The sequence below is a fragment of the Struthio camelus genome, chromosome 3, assembly GCF_040807025.1.
Source record: "Struthio camelus isolate bStrCam1 chromosome 3, bStrCam1.hap1, whole genome shotgun sequence".
NCBI lineage: Eukaryota > Metazoa > Chordata > Aves > Struthioniformes > Struthionidae > Struthio > Struthio camelus.
The window spans coordinates 68,411,542-68,430,755 of NC_090944.1; positions in this window are offsets into that span (position 1 = coordinate 68,411,542).

Below are 19,214 nucleotides of genomic sequence, written 5' to 3' on the forward strand. Positions count from 1 at the left end.
TCTGATTTAAGTAGATAACAACATGGCAAAAACCCAAAACCAAGGCCTCCAAAACCAAGATATTTGTTACATAGCTAAAAAGACATTTCTGATATTCAGACACTAAGACAACCCTTTTAACTAATTTATACTACTCTGCACTGCTAAAATAATCTATCCGTACAGTCTCCATGGAGCATATTTTCACATTGACATCAAGTTAAATATCGTAATTAACAGACTGTTAAAAATTAACCAAAGTGAAGGTACATTTGGGTTCCTTATTTATTAATCATGACTACTATTGTTCACTTTCTTATTAAAATATATTGTTGGTGCCTGACTTTGGGCACGAGGAGCTTGGGCACAACCTTGAAGCCTGGCTATGGTCATGGCAATACGCAAAGACATGAAGAAAAGACAACAACCATGCCAGTGACAGGAACGTGTGCTCTTCTCCTTTCCTCAGTGCTATCTACCCAAGAACGGACCAGGGTCTGCGTAAAGCAGGGACTTCAGAAGAGGGGCAGAACACTTTGTCCTGTGCCTCAGTGGACCTTAAAAGCTCCAAACATCACCTCACAGCCACAGCTGGGGGGAATTCAGCCTGCATTTCACCTCCCTGCCTCCTCCCCATCCCTGGGAAGGGATAGTCTAGGGATAGGTGGCAAACGCCTGAATGTCTCTTCTACCATCTTTCCTCATGCAATGGCAAAAGGCAGCCTGCATTCATGGCCAGAATCACCTTTGCTTAGGGAAGATCTTCTGTCACCTCTCTGCCCATGCCAGCATTGTTCTTCCCCCAGAGGCAGAAAGGAAGGAGGCTGCCTATTGAAAAGGGCATCATTTGGTCATCTAAGAGTTGTCTGAGGCCCAAATCGTTGCATGTTATTATGAAACTGCCTGTGGCATGGACCAAGTCACGTTAGTTCTTCAGAAAAAAAGGGTAGAGCTTGCAACATCATGCATGGGGCACTGGCGTAAACTTTTGCATGAGTTTGAGGCAGACCTACACAAGGTCCAACTGGGTCTCAAGCTATCAGTTTTCTGCTTTCATGAGGACCAAATGTTGTTTTAAAAGCAGAGGAGGAATGAACAGCATTTAGAATAAGCCAATTTAAAGCCCAGGCTTTTGCTGAGCTTTTATAATCTGCCATTTACTGAAAATATCTCTGTGTGTGAGATCTTTTGCCCTAAGAACATATGTCCTTCCTGCTCATTCAGACTCCGATCCTAATCTCAACTGTTTGATGTCATAATCTGTAGCTATGGGAATGGGGAGAAATGCCTTCGAAAAACCTTCGGTGTTAATTGTGAGAAGGTACCTTCTGGGGGTTTTGTGTGTGCAATGGTTTCAGGAACGATTTGGAAGAAAGCATGTTAATCAATTTTGCAGATGACTTGCAGTGGGAAAAGATCATAAGTCACACTTAAAGGATGGGAATAAAACAGAACTCAATTTTCATAAAATAAAGAAAGAATCTAACATCACTTGGAGCATTGTGGATGTCCGCATCATTTCCCATAGCTATTCATCAGACACTTTTGAAAACATATTAAAAACCAATATAGATGTGAGAGTGAATCAGCAATGAAGAAAGCAATATATTCATGTCTTAGCCTTAGGGACCACCAAGAAGAAGCAGAAGTGCTTTCAGGATTCAGTGTTATGTTCCTAAATTCCAGAAAAGACAATACAAAATTAATGCTCCTATACTAAGTGGTTATTTTAGAGAACAATATGAGACAACAGAAATCATATATCCTGTTCAACTGTATTGTATTATCAGTACCATTTTCTTTATATTGATAGTAACAATGAATGTCTTCAGGGTGCCTTTTACTTTCAAATTCATGGCAAGATTTACAGTCTTCACTTCAGGAGAGGACTTTTTTAACAATCTCAGAACAGTTTTTCTTGATATTCACCGCAACTCCAGTCGTTTAAACAGATGTCTTTCATAGATTCTTGCTAACTCTGCATGCCTATAGGAATGCAAGTGTTATGTAGATATTGCAAAGATCCGTAATTTGACGTTTACAGCAAGTTGTATCAAGTAGCATGCTCATTTAAATACATTTGCTAATTCTGTGTGTAATCTCTGAATCACTGTAGATATTATTAGTACAGTCTTGTTAGGGTCCATAGAGTTGGAAGAGGTTCATCTTGTCATTTGACCACACGGCAGGGCACAGTGCTTTGCCCAGTCTAAGTATAAGTAACTGCAGCAACAGGACTCATAACATCCTTTGGGAAACCAGGTCAGGCCTCCAGGTATCACAATCCAAATATTTTCCTATTTTCCTATTATCTTGTATTTAAAAAATACAAAATTTTTCAAATAACCTTTTTTATTACTTGTAATCATTTTATCCCATTATCTTATTCTACGATAGCTCACCCATTCCAAAAATTCATAAAGAATCAGAGGTCCCCTAATTGCTGTGATGTGACTATAGTAGACAGAGCACATCTGCATTATGTAGTATGTGCTACATTCTTTAGCCATGTCTTTTGATTAACGGTGCATTATCATCTGGGGGAACAAATACAAAAATGAGAATTAAGTGGTCTCATCCCATATCTGTCACTGATTCACTATGCAGTCCCTACTTAAGTCATTCTACATTTCTGCTTTAGGTTCCTAATAGATAAAATGAGCATTTAAAGAGACAGATAATGTATGAGAGTTTATTTGATAATGACTGCACACTACTTCAAATGTCTAAAGAGCAATATATGAACAATGAGTGATGCTTTCTCTTTCATTTATTAGTTTATTTATCTCACATTCATTTTTTTCTTACTTCTCTAAACTCTCCCCATATTAATCTTTATTTTTACTTACCATATTAATAGTCAGATGAAACCTTTGCCTTATTATACCTATTCTCTTTTCTGTAGATTTATTCTACTGCCTCTGAACCATTTTTTCTTGCTTATTTTCTGATATGTATAAGTTTGCTGGATGTACTGCACATGGGATCATCAAAAAACAAGCCAATTTAACTCATGCATTTAGAAGACTGAAAGTTTTATATTCCTATTGTATGAGATGGTTCTCTTATAACTTAATTATGGTAAACAAGAAAGATTGGGCTAAATGAAGAAAGATGGAATGTTTTGTTTTCTAATGAATTTCACACAGATGTAGCAGCTTCTCTGCTTCTGGCTTAAAACAAGGCAGACGCAAGTGGTATGAACACTGTCGGCAGCAACCTCATTTCCTTAACCTCAGAGCATCAAAAAAGAGGAATAACTTTTTTTGGAATGCAAATATTATTGAGAAATAGGAAAAAATAGAGAAGGAAAAATATAGGTTACGCATGGCTGCTTTTAATGGAAATAGTATGATGTCGTTTCTCCTTTTCTTCATGGTTTGAAGACAGCAATCCCCAGAGAGAAAAAAATCTGAAGTTATAATGAAAAGGGATCATTTCGGAACACATAACAGGCAGTTCCCTCTTCTTTTATGTTCTAGGGAGAGAGAATGTTTCCATTGTATGTGGGTTTTTGATATATGACTTTGAAAAGAATACTCAATCCTTCCATGACAAGGTTGAATATTCTTCTCTTTGCTTAGTTCTCATTCCTGAATTACATTGAAATCCCACTCCCTGCTTATTCATAACTTGTTAAAAGTTTCCCTGTGAGGCTTAAAAATGTAGCACTCCAGTCTAGTAAAGACATTTTAAAAAGAAATACCAAGCTAAAATAAATATTTCATTGTAGAACAAACAATATCTGAGACAGAGAGAAGGGAGAATCTGCCCCATACCTCCCTTTTTCTTCCCCTCATTGTATCTACCGAAAAAAATTGTGCCAACAAAAAGCTTTGCTTACATTAACTTATGGGGCCATTTGTTGGTGCAATGCGTTTCAAGCTCAAAGAATACTTAGAGGCTGAACTTGAAGCATTCACACTATGCAGTAATTGCTCTGTTTACCAGTTAAACCTTTAACAGTTCTGTTACTGGGTTACTCTTGAAGCCTGGCTGGAAAACCAGTCCAGTAGTCTTGTAACACTCTCTAAAACAAAACTGAAGAAATCTAAGTTCAAGAAATCCATACTGTAGATCTTTCGTTGCCATTCTTGCTGAGTTGCCAACCCAGCTGAGAGTCTGGCAGAATGAAAAATTTCTAAGAACAGTAAAACTAAAAATAGGTCTCAAATAACAAAAGGTGAAGGAAGCAGGGGTGCATATTTATGGAAGTGGGACAATACTGGTAGCATCTGCAAGTATTAGTTGCAATTTTTCGTCCTCCTCATTTGATTATTCTTCTTAGAAGTAAATTCACTTGTGAGAACTTGAAACAATGAGTCAGACACTGATATCCTAGCAAGACAGCTTTCAGCTACCCAGCCAGATGTTTGTTTTACCAAGACTCCGTCCTTCCAACCCAAAAAGAGGACTATCCTACTCATCTTTTCCGACATTAGGTTCACAAAAATGGCATTCACCTAATTCTCATTAAGAACCCTCAACTCCTTTGATGAAGAGAAATATACATTCTAAAGAGGTTTTTGCTCGTTTATTTTATATGCCATTTTCAGGGTGAGATAGCTCTCCCTGTGAATTTTTCTTGCGGTAGACCAGGAAAGGAGATTAGGGGATCAGCCTAGACTTAGTTAGCTATTATTTCTGTGTTAATTCATGGCAGAATTGTGGCCCTTCAAATCTGGGCCTACGACTTTACAAACCAAACCAGATTAAAAGAATAGAGACTTCATAAGAAATCTGTGCAGTATGTGAACTTGGTGCTTCACTGCAGGGAGATTTCCTTCACAAAGACAAGGGAGTAGAATGAGTCATTGCTGACCTAAGTTCCAGTACATGAAGGATGAATTTTATGAGCATGCCTCTGTTTTAATGGAGGATTTACTGACCTCAGTAGTTTTCTGAGATTTAAATTATCTTAAATCAAATATACAGGATTTAAAATTTAAATGACATGACCAAGCAACTTACAGCTGCATTAGTTGTTCTGGCATTTCCCAGCAGTGCTTTGTGATATTTATTTTCCATTTCAATAGTAAATAAGCCAGTAGACGTTGCTACACAAGACACCATAGGATCGGCTTACCCAAAAGGATTTCTTTCAGGCTAACTTCCTTACTTTTTAGAGCTCATTGAAGAATAATATTCTCATACTAAGTAAATGGCTTTGTAATATCCTGTTTGGAAATACAACGCTCTACTATCCCACACGCTCCATTAAAACTACCACAATAACTTTTTCAAGGCAAGAATCAGCTGACCTAGCCTAAGAAACAAAAAAGGTAGCACTTTCTCTAAGTTAATTGTCTAGACAACCTCTATTGTCGATCGAGAGACACAGGCACCCCCAAAGAGCAATTCATGCTATCTTAAAGCAGGTGTTTGAGGTACTGAATTACCTTCTTGAGGTGCCAGTATCACTCCTTCAGAGAGAGCAGAGATTGCTAACTTGGACAAGACGCCTGACTTGAAGTGAGGTCAGATGAATCCCAACTCAATGAAGTCCACATTCTGTATTTCCTTGGTGCAGAATCCTCTTCACGGTATGGGTTTCACAGAAGACAGAAAGCAACATGAAGCTTTGTTGAGAAGAGCCTTTGTACTAGAAAGACAGTGTTTACCAGAAGGTAGATGCCCTTTTCTCCTCTTTCTTCTCTCCATTTCATTTCCACCACTTGAACAGCTCCGAATGCCTTATGTTCATTCCAAAGTGTCCAAACAAGTCAAGGGGAGGTGGTAGAGGGTAGGGCAGTCTGAGCAAGGACAGCAGTTCAGAGAGAAAAGTTTGGGATTCAGGCAGGGATCATGCACTGGCTGGGCAGTGAGACAGGAATGTTTTGGAGCAGAGTGGGAATGGCTGGGCTAGCAGAAAGACACTGAGCCAACAGGGAGTGACAAGGGCCCTATGGGAACAACTTGGGGTATCAGCTTAGAGGGAAGAGGCAGGACTTGTGTAGGACTACTGTTTCCCGATATCACCTTACACTCCAGCCACAAGCACTTGAAACTAATCAATAATACAGGTTTAGCTCATCTCTAGTCAGTGAAATGGGTTGTTTTGGCGAGACTCCACTTAGTCTCTTACACTTCAGAGCTAGATTTGTACTTTATGTAATATATTTCCTTGCATGGTTTTTACAACCAATTCATTTTGGTCACTGTGGTTTGAGGATAGATTTGACCAAATTTAAATCTGTGTCACAGCCATTTTAATCACAGAGCATTTAGAGATTACAACATTTCCAAATGGCCCACATTCATGACTAAAATCCAAAAGGCCCATTCGGGAAAACGTGCAGCAATTAAGTGGTTAAATAGCATTCAACAAAATCAACTTGTATTTGGATTATGAAAATTTGAATCAACATGCTCTGGTAAGTAATAACTATATACTCAATGCCAGCTGAATATTTAAACTGAAAATGCAAAGCAGAGAAGCATAACAACTCGATTACCAACTTCCTTTCTATAAAGGAAATATTGTTTTAAGTTAGCTGTTCTAATGATCAACGATACCACAGGAATGTGTCAGCAATTACAGCAATCAGCACAGCACGTTTTTTTCCGCTTCGTTTTATCTAGCATCTCCTAACACTAAGGGGGGGGGGGAGAGGCTTTGTCCTTTGGCCCCCAACTACATGCATGAAAAAATTCTGGAAGCCAGCTTAAATAATTAGCCCTAAAGGAACACACATACTCAGCGTGTGCCCTCCAATCTCAAACACTATCAGGCTTGTGCAAGGATCATGTAACTAGAGGACTGCATAATCATCTGGGGAAGATGTTGAGAGAACCAAAATAAGTCAAGCTTTATGAGATTAGACTTGAAGCTTGTGACTACATAAACATAACCAGTTTAAGGCTTCTCTGCAGCACAGGCAAAATTGATGTTTGCTGCCCCAAGCATGAAGGCTTGTGCCAGAAAGGTGCGTCCTTATTCCCTCAACATTTAAAGCTGGGATGGAGGGCTGAGGGAAGAGGCCCAGAGGACTGAGCTAGGTACAGCTTCCAGGGAACAGTGAAGGCAAAACCAGCCAACGTTGCCCCAGCAGAAACTGCAATCTTATGCTTTCTGCTTATTCGTCAGCTCATCTTCCAGCGTGGCTTTGCAGGGCTCTGGCACTGACAGACTGCAAGCATGGTGTGTAGCAACTGCTTTGAAGTGAGCCTGGGCTGTAGCAGGAACTCCCAATGCTGGGAGGAAGGAAGTCCCATCAACAGGACTTACAGGAGGCACTGGATAAGCATCTTCCAGAAATGAGGGAGGAAAAATAATGCTCATGTGGAAATCTAGTACAGCTGTCAACTTAGCAGTATTTTGTATTCATTAGTCTTCTTAAATACAGAGACTAATGTGATGGAAAGTTTGCTGGCAGAAGAACTTGTGAAGGGCTGGATGTTCTGAGTATGAGGCTATGTGTATCTGCAATTACAGCAGCAGTTATAAGCACAGAACTTTCAGGCCCTGATTTCAGCTTTATTTTAGTGATATTTTAAAAAGTCAATTGTCATGTAAGAATATAGGTATTTTATGAGCATGTTTATTGCGTATAGCAAATTAAGACAGAGAATACAAATCTAGGAATCTCACTTCAAATCTGCAAAGACTAAATCTGGATTAAAAAGGATTATGACCAGGTCATAGATTACAGAACAGCTCTAGGTAGACAAGAAGTCAAAATGTAAGCACTTAGAAGATCTGGGCCCTTAAAGGATTAATTAATGGGAGCTACAGTTTAAAGGATGTCAGAGATCTCTGATTTAGGCAACTAAAGAGACACATAAATATCAAACTCGATTTGAGGAACAGGAACTGTGGGGCTTATAGATACAAGCAGGTAATAGAAAGCAGCTTCACAATTAGTGAAGAGAGCAGAAAGGAAAAAGGAAAAAGATACTTCCTAGGAACAAAATGCTCTGGGGTACCTTGTTAGCGCAGTGTTTGACAAATAGTGGAACTTTGTGCCAGGCTGAACTCTTGAGTACCTGCACATACCAGAGGATCATGCCCAGAGGATCAAATACTGTTTTTGACCTACATAAAGGGGCACTTATCACTTCACCTTTTGTAAATGTGGCTGGAGCGTTGGAGAACATTATTTCAGTGACTGCTGTCTTCAGCAGTTGCTGAGCAGAAATTACCGTTTATAGCAATTACAGAGTGGTTTTAAAACATATTATTTTCGGGATTGGGGCTGAATCACTTACCACTTAATTAGATTGGAGTGCAGTTTCCATATAGGAGAGGTTGTAGTGTCACCTACCATATCTATTCAATGTAACTACTTAGGTACTTTCAAAGCACATCTCTCTCCATAACTCACTGAATAGATTAGCACCCCACTGTCCATACTTCTGACTTCTTATTTCACTTTAACATAGCCTTAGGCCTGAAAATCCTGGGGCATTTGAAAGTAATGGTGAGGATACCTGAGCAATGGTAATCTCAGATCCAGAGTTAATCAGAAGGGGTAACAAATAATTTACTCGCTAAAGATGGGATACCAAAGAAAATACATGAAAACCACCTAAGGCAACAAGAAAATCCCAATACAAGTGTCATGTTATAAGTAGGCTGCTGTTATTGGAGTCTCACATTTCATGCCTTTATGAAGCTTAACACTCTGTATTATTTTTGACAGGAAAGGATTTTAGCATATGAGCAGGCATGCAGGTGAGAGAACAAACAGATGGCAGAAGGAGTAGGTATGTCATTGTAAAGGCTCTGAACTGTGGGTATTTCAGATTTTTAGCACGACATTGATGGAATGTTGGGAAATGTTCCAAATTACCTCACTAGCTCATCATGATGATAATTTTTTTAGACGCTCAGGGGAGATGACATGAGCCTGGGGCAGCAGGAAAACAAGGAGAGAAAGAGACCGACACAGATGGAAAGAGAGAGGAAGAAAGAGAAAGAGCGAGTGATCAAGAGAAAGAAAGAAAGAAAGGAAGGAAGCAAGCAAGCAAGAGAGGGAAAGAGAAAGATGCCTCAGAACAGTTCTTTCAGTTTTCAAACATTCCTCCAAAAGATATCAAAATGTGCTGAGCCCCAAGGCAACAGCCTAAAAGCTCATCTCAGTTGTACTTGGAGAAAGCAGGGATAATACCACAGGTTGCAATCATGATTTACAATGATATGAATGAAAACTGAATCTGGCAAAGCTCCATTCACTTAATGAAAAGCTTGCTGAAGAGGAAAAAAAAAGACTGATAGAAGATTAGCAAGAACTAGCATGAAAATGAATGTTATAGCATTTGTATATCTATCATTGACCACTATCTGATTAGTCATAAATATTTTGTTTCCATTTTTTTAAATTGCACTATTCCCTTTTCAACTCTGCAAAACTATTATTATCTGCCAGTTTCTTGCGGAAGTTGGGGCACATAAAAATCTTGGACAGGGATGTGAAGCCTTCTAGAGTTATTCAAGGGAAGCATCTGTGCATGGTAATGTGACAGAAAATATGAAGATAATAATAGGAAAAGCATACCCCAAGGGACATCAGTAACCAGTTGGCTTCTCAGTTCCTCATAACTCTTATCAGTGTTTGCCTCTATTCCAGCACCTCACTTGTGAATGCTCCTTGAATATAGAGAAAGCATGCAGGGAAATCAGTTATCTGATTATCTCTCTTGTATTATTCCTTCTGAGGGTCAGGCCTCTGCTTAAAAATGTCAAACAGCAACACTATACCCTCAAAGGCATAGAAGTAAGAGCTTAAAATCCCTCTCCTACATCACTTAACACAGCCCCTGCCAAGAAGAATTGCTCTCTACAGTACATTCATAAGTGTTTCGTACTATCCAGCTCTAAAAGACTGTAGTGATAGGGCTTCTGTAGCCTCTCTGGGGAGGTTTTACCACAGACTATTCAACCATGCTGTTAGGAGAGTGAGAGACAGTGATTTCTTTGTGTATCACATCTTAAGGTTTCTACAGAGAGGTTGGCTCCATCCTGCACCTGGAGCAATTTGAAATATTCTGATGACTTCAGTGGTGAAATTTCCTGTTCACTTGTCATCATGAACCTGATGGGCAATACTACAGTAAGCCAGATTACAAGTAAGCCAAATTCCTAGTCAGCTGGACTTGAAATAGATTCACGCTAGGATATGTCCCTCAAGTGAAAACTTCTCACAGCTCTACTTGGCTTCAATCCATTTAGAAGTCAACGGGCAAGAGAAGGGGGAAAGACCCTTAAATAAGCTCTTTTAGACAGTGACTAGCAAACTTTGTGTGCTGCTTATCATGAGTAAATAATAGTAATAATAAAAACAAAAGTTGTCAGAAGTCGATGTATGCAGTTCTTTCAGTAAATTAACATGATATATGACTGGGGTTAGGGCCAGGAAATATCTAACTCACTGATTATGAAAGAGATGGAATTGGTGGGGCTTTAGTTGTTTTCAAAGTATTAATGAGTTATACATTTGGTACAGAACAATTCTTCTTTTGTGATGATATGAGGCCTGATTTTGACCTAACTCTTCTTTGCTGCTGGGGTAACTCCACTGATTCCTGTGGGGCTCTTCTTGACTGACATCAGGGCTGTGGAGCAACAGTACCTTGATATGTAAGCCTTGCATCTCTGGTAGCGTATAAAATGTCTATACACCATTCCTTTCTGTGAAATAGATGTTAGTGCTATGCTGGCATCAGAAATTACCACAATGGTATAAAATATTTGAGACCACTAATGGGATCATCTTTCCTCCATGTGATTAAATGTGGTCTAAAAATGTTCTCTTTATAATGTATTAAAGCCGCTACTCTTCCTAGGAAAATAAAAAGAATCTTGGCTTAATAACATATTTTGTTAATCTATTGGGCTTTTTTAAGAGAAGTTCCTTTAAGCATCTCAGCACAGGGCAGCACACGTTGCTGAGGGGTTATTTATTTGTATATCTTGTAGGTACAAAATCAACCTCCCTGAACTCTTAGTAATGATATCTAAAATATTTCCATATTCCCAAGGGCAAAGTGCTCAGCATATTTAAATGATATTTTAAATGATTCCTAGTGCTGCTAGAACATTTGAATCATATTCCCTGCAGTCTTCCGAGTTTTTAGGAAGTATAAGGTTTTCAGAAGAGCTTAACTTTGGCATAATTCTCTTACCTATGAAGTAAACAAGAGATTTCCTGTAAACAGCAGCAGATATAGGAAACTGCTGAGCACAAAGTCTTACCCTTGGTGACTTATCCCTACGGTAGCTAACCCCAGCAGAGCTAGCATCACAGCTAGCATATTGGCTTTTTTCAAACTCCTTTGCCCCTTTCATTTGTACATAAGAACTGTAAATAAATTCCGACGTTTTGGTTTCAATAAACTCTATTCATAATGATACTACCCTTAAATGGCAGAAATTCACTATAGTAATATAATGAATTCTTTTCTGTGTTGTTTGCAAGTTGATTAAGTGCAATCATAGTGGCTTGGTTCAGAAATCTTCCATTATGGAATACAATAAAAAATAAAACAAAACACGGTCATCCATGAAGAACTTCATAAAATGTCCAGGCTGTGAATGGCAGTCAGCAATCTGTGCAAGTCACATTCAAAACTTTTGTTTGACAGACTTTCCCAGAAGACTGGCAAAATGTTAAATAGAAACTGTACACGGAATTAGAAAGGGTACAGAATCAGCTGACCTGAGAGAGATCTGAACTTGCAGTTCTTCCCACAGCTAACTGTATCATGCAAAATTTTTCAGGAACATTATGCCTGATAAAATCTCCCAGGCCCTGAATATTCACTGTTCAGCCATTTATTGTCCTTTTTAATAAACACGTCAGGGGAGGTTTTTGTGAACATGGCATACTTTTTCTGAAGACATTAGGGAGCCAATATTCTTCAGTACAATATCCTACTTGTCTTGGGCATCTTCTTCATTCTGAACAAGGGCATGAACATTTCGAGATTAGAAAGACAAGAGACTTATTTATGTTTTATTGTACTGTTGCTTTAAATACTTTTTCACTTCATCCCACCATCCTTACCTTCAGTAGCTGTTTTAGACTAGCCAGCATTTTGCAAGAATTATTACTAGTTTTTTAAGGATTATCAGATTCTGAGGGTCCCCTGAGTAATAAGCCAACCTGAATGAACAGTTTTCTGCTTCTCTTAGCAGTGCACTACGACACAAAGACATGGAAGATGTCCCTTGGCTGATATATTCAAAGCTGTCTGCAGATTAGATACTCCTAGCATGCAAGACCCTCATATAGATTTGAACATCGTTAGTGCTGGCTCCACTACTAGCTCTGTATTTCTAGATTCTTCTAACTCCATTTCAAGCCTTGAAATTTCATTAACCTTTCCAAGAGCATTTTACTGTCATTTGCATCATTTTTGCAGTGCTTAAAGGGCCTGTCCTTCCTCTGTCACCTCTACCTCTCCTATATTACCTAGTGGGAATGGGTCAGCAACTGTGATGTGCTGCTGGAGATCAGGATGCAAAAACAGGAAGCATGGCTCTGGCAGGAAATTTCAAACACTCTCAGGTGTATTAGCAAATGTCATGTTGGGACACGACGTCAAAGCTAAGCATTTAGCTATCATTAATGACTTCTTCCAGGCCCAAGCAATCAGGGAATCTAAAACTGAATGAATATCTCTTTATTTGGTCCTGAGCAATGCTGGAATTATTCATAAATGCTGCTATGGAAGAGACAATCTGTAATAGGGAGCAAAATGCACTGAGAACCAACCAACACCCTAGCAGGACCAATATCTATATCTATGTAACTCAATATCTATAACTTTGGGCCAATTTCAAAAAGGGAAATAGTGTAAAAATGGGTTTAAAAGTGCTAGAATGTGCACAGATACATTAAAAAGGAAACTTTAAGCTTGTAAAGAATAAAATCTTTACATATGGCATGATGATAGTGTAAAGATAATGTACTGGGGGCACAGAACAAATATACACCACATCTTGAAAAATACCGTAAAAAGACTAAAAGAAAGCTATACAGGAGGCATCAGATTCAAGAAGGCATCCCTCAGCATGCTAAGGTTGTGTCCAGTTCAGGAAAATAGCAATGATCATAAACTCTGGAAGGTCAAATGTAAGAACACAAAAAAGATAAAAGAAGAGATAGAAGAACAACTAGCAAAAGATATGGGCATGCGTAATAAATCCTTTTTCAAATACGTTAGGAGCAGAAAGCTTGCCAGAGAATCTGTAGGACAAGAGAAGATGTAGACATAAAGAGAAAAATGACACTCTCTTTAAAAACAACTGCAAGATACATTTCCACTGCAGCAGCTTGGAGATATTTCCACATTATCCTTCTTTGCAGAGGATGTGACATGTGATATAGTCCAAATTGACAGTAAAAATGCTATAGAACTGCTGGAGTATTTTATGATAGTAACTGACAGGTGGAATTCAACATAGACAAATGCAAAACGATGCTCAGGCACCGCCCTCGTCAGCATCCTACATTGTGATGGGTTCTGAGTTACTGCCATCGCTCAGAAATAAGATGTCGATGTTATAATAAATAGACGTATGATATTGTTATCTCAGTACTCAGTAGTGGTTTACTGTGTATAACTCTGATCTTTTTATCTCAAAAAAGATACAGTAGAATGGGAAAAGACACAGAGGGGTGCAACAAAGATGATCAATAGTGTGGAAAAACTTCCACACAAGAGGTCAGAGAGAACTCTTAAACATCGAAAAGGGATGAGTGATGATCTCCTGAGAGGGGTCATGAAGGGCATGGAAATGGGGATGACTGTTCTGGGTCTTTTCTAGCATAGGAACTAGAAGGCATTGAGTGAAGGCAGAGGTTTTCAAAGCAAACAAAAGGAAATATTGTTTCATATTACGTACATTTAAGCCACAGAGCTCCTTTCCACGGGATGTTGTGGGTGATTAAAGTTTATATAGGTTCAGAAATGATTGGACGAATTCACTGAAGAAAATTCTATCAACAACTATTAAAAATAAGAATACCTTTTCTGGCTGGAGAGCAACAAATCCCTGGAAGCTAGGGAGACAGCCGGGGGATGCACCACTGCATACGCAGTTTGTTCTTATACTTTCCGTAGGCACCTTCTATTGGTCTCTGTCGGAGGCAAGAGCCTGGGCAAGGCAGACCTTTGATGTGATCCAGTAAGTCTTATTTTGTTATTACCTTTTCAGACAGTCTGTACGAAAAGGCGATCCTTTTCTTTTTCCTTCACTGTAATAAGCCGCTGCTGGGCCACCTCCTGTTCTGCAACTTAGATGAGGCAATTGATTTTCAAGGCCCTCTGCTTTCAGTGCTGAAACTGAGGAATTTCATTTCATAACGTGAACAAGAAGCTGGAGTCTAAACACAGCTGAGGAGGGTGAGCACCTCCTCCCTCCTTCCTCCCTGTGCCATGCAGTTTATTTGACACAGTACACCTGCTGCAGGGGAAGAGATGCGGAAGGTAAATGGCTTGGGGGGCTCCATTTTTCAGTAGCTTAATACAGAGAGAGACTGGGATGAATGGAGCTGGAGTCAAATGTTGCCCTGGGGACGTAGGAAGCTTACAGAGATGGTGATATAATGTTGATCTAGTGATCTCTAAACTGTGAGTACTGTTTTACAGAACTATGACTAAAAACAGCTAGTATTTTGTTAACTCATTTTTTATGTGTAAAAAGCTCCTTAGGGAATTCTGTGAAACAGAATGCATACGCTACTTCTGTATAAGTTCAGATGTTGTAACAGGCTGAAGGCAATCACTAGATTTTTCTAAATATGTTTCTTTTCCACTCAGATGAAGACAAGAGAGGCTAGTTCTAATCAGATACTCTTGTCTGTCAGCTTTTAAGTCAGTCATAGCAAACTGAAAGACTGCCCTACCAAGTATTACATTAAACCTGAACATCAGCCTGGTCTTAAAATACCTGACCCAAATGCTGAAAATATTAAGGATCTTCTAGCAAGCCTTAGGAATCAGAAGATGGAGAGACAAGTCGCTCCCCTGTTTGGAAGGAGGTCAGTTCCCTGCGTGCGTTCCCACACACGCATGGAAGACTGGGGTCAGAGCCTGGGCTGGGGAAAGTGTGTAGGAGGAAGGTGTTACAAGCTATGCAATCTGTATGGTCTGAGGGGCAAAACATGGGGCAGAGATGGTCTGGAGTAGACCAGATGTAAGCATATATTCCTTTTCTAATCCTAGGGAGTTGAGAAATCATTAATCTGTTTTGATCTGCTGCCTTTCTCACAAAGCCATGATTTTCCTTTACATCTGTACATCTGCCAGAGGTGAGGACCTCTGGAAGTCTGGCTGAACTGGTGCATGCATGGAAAGGAGGAATGACAGAAACCCACTGCTGGAAAGCCTCTGACACCTGATGTCTTTCTAAGCAGCCACTAGGCATGAATGATGCAAGAAATACAGAACATAGGTATGTGTGTTGACATCAGAGCCATCCAAGCTACACGACCATGAAAAAACTGCCCACCAGAGAGGGCACAGAAAAAGTGTCTGGGCTGTTTTTTGCCTATACTTTGTGCAGTAAGCATGCTGCAGAGCGTGTGGTAGGCTAAGGCTACTGACTATGGTGCAAAGTTTGCTGGCTTTCTTATTATTTCTTCTGCAATCTATCCCTTTCAGTTATTGTATCTTGTTAATAGAGACTAAACTCTTTTGGGCCAGACTGTTGGTGCTTGATTGTAGATTCTTTAATATATGGCTATACAGCTTCTAGCATTATGGGCCTGTGCATGCAACTGCAGTGCAAGTAACAGTAAAAATAGAGGTAGCGATATTAATCGTGAGCTTGTTTAACGATCTCAATGTATCCTTTAGTGATGAATGTGGCTAGCCTTAATGACAGTAATCAGCTCAACTCCAAAGGGTTTCTAATATATATAGCCACAATAGTAGGAGCTGCTGATTTCAGCAGGTAAACAGAAAACTAGAAAGTGAAAGAAGAATGATATAGAAGTACAGCCCAAGTAAGTATAGTAAATAATGCAAGCATTCCAGTTAAGCCAAAGTTTATGGGAAGAAACTTTCTACTTGTACAAATAGTGGTGATAAAGATGGACCGTATCTAACTGTTGTAACCAACAAGACTTATTTTTATCTATCCATGTACACCTTCTAGCTCTGTACTGATAATTTCCTAGGTACATGTTAGAACTACAGCATTCAGTTGCTGTTTAGTAATACAGTGAAATAAACATGACTTTAGAACTTTAGACCTATTCATTTTGGAAGTTAGGAACTTAGTTCTGGGATGGATAAAGCATTTCCATTTGCTTTTTTTTTTTTTCCCCTTCTTGAAAAATGCAGTAGTGAGTACCACAGAGCACACACAGCTTATGTAGGTTGGCGGCATGACACTGTGACAGAAGAACAAAAACTGAGTCTACTATCTCATTTGCCCTGGCTCCTTCTGCGCGCACCCAGAGCTCTTCAAGGAGCAAGGATCTCCACTGCATTGACAAATATCAGCTTTACTGAAGTTCTTGTGGTATGGAAAGAGTACAAGTTAAAACTTTTGGGGATAAGGCCTCCTTTTTGAGGGAGCTTGGGAACATAATAAATTGAACTAGCTCAAAATAACAATAAAATGTTGCAAATTTTTCTTCATGACATGTCAGTGGAAAGTTGCTGAGAAGTTTTAACTCTGTGAAAGTCACTCTAATTTTCCTGAAATTGAGAGAAAAATGTTATGGAGAGCTGTGGCTGTTTTACAGCATACCTCCAAAAGCCCATCTACTCTATGTAAATGCAATCCAGGTCACCTCCTACACATGCTGGGAGAACAGACAAGTATATTCATTCATGTTCCCCTTTCTTAAAACAAAGGAATTGGTACAACTTTATGAAGTGGGCTTTTTTTCTAGTGAAAGTACATCAGTACATCTAGTGAAGTACATCAGATCAAAAAAATAAACCACTCCTTGTCTTAAATGGATTTGTGTGTCAGCTTCTAACTTCAAGCGCTAGTGTTAATGGCAAGGCAGATTAGAAAATTGAAAAGCAATAGGTGAAGAGGAGTTCATACGAAGAAGGATGGGAAAATACTCAGGCAAGCGGCATCAGCAAGAGAGTTCATAATTGAGTTAAATGATGAAAAGAGTAATTGGTTAAATGATGAAAACAACAATACAGCCTTTCAAGGCAATAGGGATTACAGAACCCATCTTCCAACTCACAGAAAATCAGTCCTTCATTCTGCTAACACAAGAGTAATTGTAAATTCTGTTGATCAAGTTTGCATGCAATGAGACATTAGATTTGCTCTAAGATCTGCAATGCAGCGTAGTTAGCAGCTATGCTGCAACTTTGCAAGGAATATTCTGACTAATTTTATGCTTAGAGGATGTTTATGGAGCACAAGTGTGAGTCAAAGTCATCCTACAAAAAGTGCACTAGAGGAATGTTAAGATTACCCAAAAGTCCTTTGATTTTTTTCCTGACCTTTGTGCGACATTATGATACAGGCTGCCAAATTTAGCCTACAGGGAAGTAATTGCTGTATGGACACCACAACTGCAAAGCTATCACTGATTTCTGACCGCATCTTTCATTGAGCCCATCCTGTAGCCCGTCCTTCCCTGCCTACTATCCTGTTTTCCCCTTCATTCCCCACTAGACAGAAGTGACAAGTTCCTGATTCTCCCATACAGAATTTTAGACTTTTTTTTCTGTTTGAATAGTTTTTCCTCTTTCAATGTCAGTTTAAATTTGTTGTCTGGTTTGCTTTGCACAGCTAATTCCTTCACATCATGACAACCTTGAGGAGTAAAGCTTTCAGTACATGTACAACTACAGAGAATTATTTGAGGTTTTGAAATGGCTTCAGGTGTAAAAGTCTTTCCTCTTCTGGTGTCTGTTGTTATCAGAAAGGATCCTGAGATACGCTGCAGTTTTAAGATATGCTGTTGCTCATATTAATCATTCTATTACTCCAATTTATGGTTAAAGAATTACACAGCAGTTCAGAACAATAAATCTTTAGTCACTTAGTTTGCATGTTAGCAAGACATAGTTTACTGTCCAGATCACTGAGTTATTTCCATTGTTTCCCATTTCAGTTTTTCACCTCCTTGGCATCCGCTTGTTTTTCTCAGGAGTTCAAAATCACCCATAAAACATTAGCAACTTCCCACACTTACAATATATCAGGTAGCACTGTAATATGATAATTTTGAGCTTGGAACCGCTCTATTTTTAGCAGAGTACAACAGGAGAGACCTAATTAGGCTGCACCAAAAGAGCAAAGTGGTATGACAGTATTAAGAGAAAAGAAAATTCGTCTTCCTGTACACCTCTGACATGAAATCTGTGATTGAATTAAGGAAACTAATAGACTGAATGACCAAAATGAATGAACCTCCAAAAGAAAGAGAGCTGAGCTAATCTGTAATAGCTATAGAAGTTGTTACTTTTTCCTTATATGTCTGCATAGTGATCCTGGACCAAAATTGTCATTAACAGGCTTTCAATATTACGATGAAAAAGATATTTTTCTAAAAATGTAATAAAAAATGTATCTGTGTGGTGCTGTCTCTCAAGACTGCAGCTCTGCAAGCATTGTGGCTATCTCTGACAGCACTTGACTAGTGATTATTTCGTTAATGATCAAAAGACTCAGAGAGAGAACTTTCTAACCACATCATCAAAATGTATGAACTAGCTCTACAGCTTAAGTGCAATAAAGTATTAGCAGAGGTCATTCAATTCATGTAACTCCTTTGTTATGTTTAAGCAGTAGAGCTAGTTCTTACATTTTGATCACGTGATTAGAGGGGCTGCATCATGTTCTTTGAGTGTTATATTAAGCTGAATTGTTAAAATCCTTCACATTTTTTCCTATATCTGGACTGCAGTGGTTGATACAGAAAGCTGCTAAGACAAAAGAACAAGACATTCCTACATGAAAAAAAATGAACAACAAGTAGCACGGGACTGTGTTTGATGCATAAAAGAGCTACAAATACTGAACAGATAAAGTGAGGCTTATTATCTCTTACTTTGTGCTCTAGGAGTTCGAATACGCTAAGAGACTAAAGAGTTTAAGTACCGTACCAGGAGCAATCTGGAGAGCAAGAAACATGCCCTAAGTGCTGTGACTGTCAGCCTGTCACATTCCTACCTGGCCTGGGTCTCAGACAGAAGGGTAGCTGGAGCTCTGGAAGTGTCTTGTACACTGTGCAAACTAGAAACAAACTTAGAAAATGTTAATGCCACATGGTTTTGTTTTTGTAATAACATTTCAACCATTA